This window comes from Galeopterus variegatus, unplaced genomic scaffold (assembly GCF_000696425.1).
Source record: "Galeopterus variegatus unplaced genomic scaffold, G_variegatus-3.0.2 Scaffold5524, whole genome shotgun sequence".
In the NCBI taxonomy this organism is placed as follows: domain Eukaryota; kingdom Metazoa; phylum Chordata; class Mammalia; order Dermoptera; family Cynocephalidae; genus Galeopterus; species Galeopterus variegatus.
Window position 1 is genome coordinate 38,908 of NW_007731635.1, and position 6,488 is coordinate 45,395.

Sequence of the window (6,488 nt, forward strand, 5' to 3'; positions counted from 1 at the left end):
ATGTATCTTTAAAACATGACGTAGTTACGAGGTTGGTTTTTTTTTCTATTATATTGGACTTAAAAAATGGATTTAAAAATTTGTATGTAAAAACTGTCAATTTCTGATTCCTACGATGTGTATTTCTGATTTCTACAATGTGCTATGGTTGTGTAAGAAACCTCTGGGTGAAGGGTATGTGAGAACTCCCTGCACTATTTTTGCAACTTCTCATGAGTCTTACACTAATTCAAAATAAAAAATTTAATTAAAAAAGGTAAGTTTACGTATTCATAAGGGCTTTGAAGCAGGAGAATACTATGGGTTAAATTGTGTCCTAACCTCTTCCTCCTCCAAAATTCATAGGTTGAAGTCCTAACCCCCAGTAACTCAGAACGTGACCTTATTTGGAAACAGGGTTGTTGCAGGTGTAATTAGTTAAGATGAGATCCTGAAGGTGGGCCCTAATCTAATATGACTGGTGTCCTTGTAAAAGGGGAAATACAGACACAGACACAAACACAGAGAAAACACCATGTGAGGGTGAAAGCAGAGATGGGGGTGATGCTTCTGTGAGCCAAGGAACACCAAGATCACCAGCAAACCACCAGAAGAGCAGAAAGGCCTGGGACAGATTCTTCCTTAACAGCTCTCAGAAGGGAACAGCCCTGCTGACACCTTGATCTTGGACTTCCCAGCCTCCAGGCATGTGAGACAATCAATTCCTCTTGTTTTAAGCCCCACAGTTTGTGGTGCTTTGTTGTGGCAGCCCTAGGAAGCTAATACAGAGGATCTCCCTGTGGTTTTCTCCCCTTCCTCACGGTGGCCTCTGAACCTCCATGGACCACCGAGCACTGTTCCAACACCACTGTGCAGATCTGCTTGACAATCATTGAGGGGTACGTGTGGTTGAGTGTAGTGTTTCCCCATTGTCAGAAGAGACAGTGTCACTCCAAACCCTTTATATGAGGTATATGGTGGAGAGAAGTTCGGCCTCTTGTGAACTGGGGAGGATAAAGTTTGAGTCCAAGGCTTATTTGTTGACTTTGACCTATACCAGGGCTTTCTTTTTATCTCATTTCATATTTTTTTCATGTTGCTCTGCTCCCATTTTATTCACCTGTTGGTATAGGTTTAAAAAAAATAGTATTATGTTCATATGGTTCAAGATTCAAAAACAGTATAGAAAGGAGCCTCTTTCTCACTGCCTCTCCCACCCCCCTAGGGCTTTTGAGAGTCCTCTGCTCTGCTGTCCTTGGAGCAGACCCCTAGGATATGGATTATATCCAAACCCCCTTTGATTGTAACTGTATAGTACATAATATTTTATATATATTTACATATATTTTTCATTGAAAATTTCTTTAATCCCTGTTCTCAAGTCAACTCTTCAGGCAGCTGTGAAGTCTTTGGAAGTTACTATCCCAGCATAGGGGCTGCTACTGCAGAAATGCAGCCATCATTAAACTTTTTTTTGAATTTCAAAAAAAAGGGACCTCCCTTGAGAGAGGCTTTGAGAGAAAAGGCTTGACTTGCTACAGCCTGAAGCCAACTGAAGACATTAGGTCATTGTAACTTGAGAGAGGCTTTGAGAGAAAAGGCTTGACTTGCTACAGCCTGAAGCCAACTGAAGACATACCACAAAAAGGAGATTCAGCAAAGAACAGGCAGCCATTCAAGTCATCGTGGCCTGGGAGCAGGGTCCACACACTTTCTATAAAGGGCTAGAAAGCAAATATTCGAAGCTTTGCAGGCCACAGGCTTCTTTTGCAGCTACTCCCTTCTGCTGCTGTGGTCAGAAAGCAGCCATGTACAGTTTGTAAGCTGGTGCTCCTGGCTACGTTCCAATAACACTTTATTTACAAAAGCGGGCTGGCCCCCACCCTAGAGGGGTAGGTGGAGATCCCTAGGCTGGGGGAGGAAGAGGATTGAGAGACTTCAACTTGGACATGGGACGGCACCAGGGCCCAGCTCCAGAGGATGGGAGCCTGCTGTGGACTGAATTGTCCCCCCCATATATTAAAGCTCTAACCCCCACTTCCCCCAATGTGGTTGTTTTTGAAAACAGGACTTTTAGGAGGTAATTAAGGTTAAATGAGGTCATAAGGGTGGGATCCTAATCTGGTAGCCTAGAAGAAGAGGAAGAGATCTTCTCCCACCCCCCAATCCCACCCCCATCATGTGAGGACACAGTGAGAAGGCACCATCTGCAACCCAAGGAGAGGGCCCTCACCAGACACTGACCGTGCTGGCACCTTGATCTTGAGCTTTCCATCCTCCAGAACTGTGAAAAAATATGATTCTGTTGTTTAAGCCACCCAGTCTGTGGTATTTTGTCATGGCAGCCTGATAAAACAGAGCGCTTGATCGTTTGGGCATCTGGGGGCAGAAGGCACCTGTGCTTCCTGGTCCAGGGGATGCCCAGGGAGGAGGAAAGCCTGGTGGGAAAGTCCTGCAGCCTTGCAGATGTTTTTGTACCACCATGTCCTGGAAGCACATCCTATCAATGGCTGTCAGGGGTGACAGGGTGACTGACTGTTGACTGTCTGAGCCTCCTGCAGCCTCAGGGAGAGCATGGGAGGGCAACCAAGGCTTCCTTGTGCCACAGCCTGGGATCTGATAAGAACATGGTTTCATCCCAGCCAGTGCTGGCTTGGGGATGAGCTGATGACTGGGACCTGGTGGGACATCACACATTGCCAGCAGAGGCCAGCAGGAGACAGAGGATGGCTATGCAGCAGGCATCTCTATCCTGCTGAGCCCTGGATGCCCTGTAAGCGCTCCTGGAATCTAAACCCTGCCTTGGTGAGAAAGGTAGAGAGAACAAGAACCCTGAATCTGACTGAGTATACATCTGGAATGACCAAATTTACCAGGAAGTGACCAGATTACATTTCTGCTACCACGTGGCATGCAGGACTCCTGGAAGAAATAAAGTTTGATTACACTTCTTGTACACCTGAGTCTATGGCAAGTGCAAACTCACACCTGCTACACTCAGATGGTCATGTTCTCTGGGACAAAGTGAAGTGGGCTGCTGACCTCACTCGAAGGGCAGGGGGGTGGAGAGGTCACGGCTGCCCAGGGCGTTTTCTCTCTCCCTTACCTCACGCCGCTTCTGGTGTCGTCCTTGCTTGCTCCTTCTGTTTATTCCCCCACAGCACTAGGTCATGGGTTTTCTGGTGATGACCATCATCCCTTAAGTTTGGGGTAATGTCGGCCTGGAGAGCACTTATATTTACCAGCCTCAGGATAGGCCATGCTGACCATTTTCTGCTGTCTTTGTGGTGGGTTGTCATTGATGAGATATGATGAGAACAAAACTCCCCCCTACACAAGACATTTCCAGTGGAAGCCCAATCACACACATTACCCCAAGAAATATGGTGGCATCCTGTCCTTGCCTGTCGTGTGTATGAACTCCTTCTTGTGGTGGAGAAACTCCATCACATTCTCAGCGATTTCTCCAAATTTGCTTTCTTTGCCCATAAGAGCGTCAAACTCTTAATCCTCATCCTTGTTAACTTGTCTGCTGAGGATTTTGAAGGAACCCACTCCTGATGTTCCAAAGACACTTTTCTTTCTTTTTTTTTTAAAGATGACCGGTAAGGGGATCTTAAGCCTTGACTTGGTGTCGTCAGCACCACGCTCAGCCAGTGAGCCATGGGCCTTCCCTATATGGGATCTGAACCCGTGGCCTTGGTGTTATCAGCACCGCACTCTCCCAAGTGAGCCACAGGCCGGCCCTCCAAAGACACTTTTCTAGCTTGTGTTTTCCCCTACGGATGATTCGTGGCCTTCCCTTATGGGACCCATATCTCTGCCCCAGAGGAAGTGCGTCTGAAGACTAGAATTTCTGTGCCACCCTGGGAGAGGTATAATTTCTAATAGATATTCAGAAAGTGTGTGAAATAAACATTACAATCAAAATTTGAGGATAAGATTAGAATTACATTAAACCAAAATCACTAATTGCTATCTGTCAGGAGAAAGTTCTAAAGTTATCTCTCTATATTTATTTTTAAATAACATTATGATAAAAGGGAAAATATGGAAATTCATGGCTATAATTGGAGCTCCCATAAAGCATATAAGCTTTGTAGCCAGGATCGGGAGGCCTTAAGAACCCAGTACCTGCTGCTATCTGATGTCAGCATATACCAAAAGCAAGTTATTTAGGACAAATCAGCTTTGAGTGGTGAATCTGTAAATCTGTAAAATAGTGCCCAGTCACAAATATGTAATCATTTCTGTTTCTATCTAGTATGGATTTTATAGAATTTTACTTCAGAATTGTAGAGCTGGAAGTGATATTAGAGGTATTTCACAGAGGGGGATTTGGGGTACAGAGGGACCACACGGTGTCACAGGGTTTCTGAGGGGAACCCAGGCACTTGACCATTCTGCTGCACCAGAAACGTTTCCTCATTGCACTTGATTAGTGTTATTCAAATGTACCCCATAATAAACTCACCCCTTTTGCTGGATTTATCAGAAAAATGTGAAAAGTGCCTTTTATGATATTCTACTCCTTTAGCTTCAAGAGACTAACAGAAGAAGCCTAAAGGAAGAATTCTAAAAAGTTCATCCTTTTGATGGGCTATCTTTTTTGCTCAGTTGTTTTGCATTTGAGTAGTTGCTGTGTAGACAAATTACCACCAACCTGGCCTAATGGGAGATGTGCTCAGCTTCCAGATGGAAACTATGCTTGTATTAGTCAGGGATCACCAGAGAAACAGAACCAATAGGATGTGTATGTATAGGTGTGTGTGTGTGTGTGTGTGTGTGTGTGTGTGTGTGTACATATAAAGAGACATACTGTAAGGAACTGGCTTTCACAATTACGGGGGCTGGCAAGTCCCAAGATCTTCAGGGTGAATCACCAAGCTGGAGACCCAGGAGAGCCTATGGTGTAAGTTCCTGTTCAAAAGCTGGCAAGCTGGAGACCCAGGAAAAGCTGATGTTTCAGTCCAGAGCCAAGGGCAGGAGAAAAAGCTGATGTGCTAATTCAATGGCAGTCAGGCAGGAAGAGTTCTCTCTTAGCTTTTTTCTTCTATTCAGGCCTTCAACAGATTACACGGGGCCCACCACCTTAGGGAGAGCAATCTGCTTCGCCAAGTCTACCAATGCAAATGTTGATCTGGTCTAGAAACACCCTCACAGATACACCCAGAATAGTGTTTGACCAAATGTCTGGGCACCCAGTTGCCCAGTCAAGTTGACACATAAAATTAACTATTACAGCACTCCAGGGTGGACTAGACCAGGAGCCCAAAGCAGATGTGACTAAAAGAACACACTCCATTCTTTCTGTCTTTCCTTATACCCCAGAGGAGGCTGCACCCTACCCCACCCCCCACTTCTGGGCTTGTTGTAGCACAGACTCCTGTATAAATCACGGGAACCAGGCAAGGCTCTGCAGTGTTCTTGTAAAGGCCTGTTGATGTACAACTAGCAGAGCCAGCTCTGAATATCTTTTTATGCATTAATATCATGAGGTGGGGTTCGAGAATGTCTGGATCTTTACTGAGTGGGACTGTGGGGAGGGGGCAGAGACAAAAGCCAGAGCCAAGCCTTCCAAGGGGGTAATGGACAACTTTTTAGGACAAGATCCTGTAGTGCCCATTATGAGGATGGAATTTGGTGGCCTAAAAGGAAAACTTTATACTGTAAGAAAAAGTTACTAGCTTGTATTCTTCTACAATGGGAAACTGTAAACAAATTTTTTTTATTGTGGTAAAATATATATAACAAAAAAATGTGCCTTGTTAACCATTTTTGAGAGCATAATTCAGGGGCATTAAGTGCATTCACAATGTTGTACCACCAACACCACTGTCTATTTCCAAGACTTTTTCATCTTCTGGTAGAAACTGTCCCCATTCCTGCCCCACCCCCCAACCTCTATTCTACTTTCTGTCTCTGAATTTGCCTGTTCTAGATATTTCACATAAGTGGAGTCATATGATATTTGTATTTTTGTGTCTAGCTTATTTCACTTAGCATAATGTTTTTGAGCTTCCTTCATAGTTAAGGAAATTTCCAAAATAAACATTCAGGGTTATAAAAAATCCTGATATAACAATTTGCAAAAAAATATTTATTGTGTGCTGCCCTGATGATGCCAATATTTACAATGAGCACTTTCTATGTGCCTGGCACTGTGCTGAGAAGAGCACATACATTGTTTTTAAAAGCCTTTTATAAACAACACTATAAAGACGTTGTTAAGATCATCCTCATATTACAGGTGAGGAAGTTGCAGATTAGCAGGTCAATCAAGGGCTCTGGGTTCAAATCCCTCCTAGGCTTCCCTGCCTCTCTAATTACTCTTTCTTTGCTCTCTTTCCTCATTGCACCCCTGTTTGAGCTTTTAAATTAACGTCCACTGTAGATTCCCAAGTATTGGAGTTCCTTGCCCATGTGTTCTGTCTGCCTGCCAGGATGCATTTCTAGAGAGAAGACACTCTATCATCCATTTTCATCTCCAGGGCCCAGCACTGTGCTGG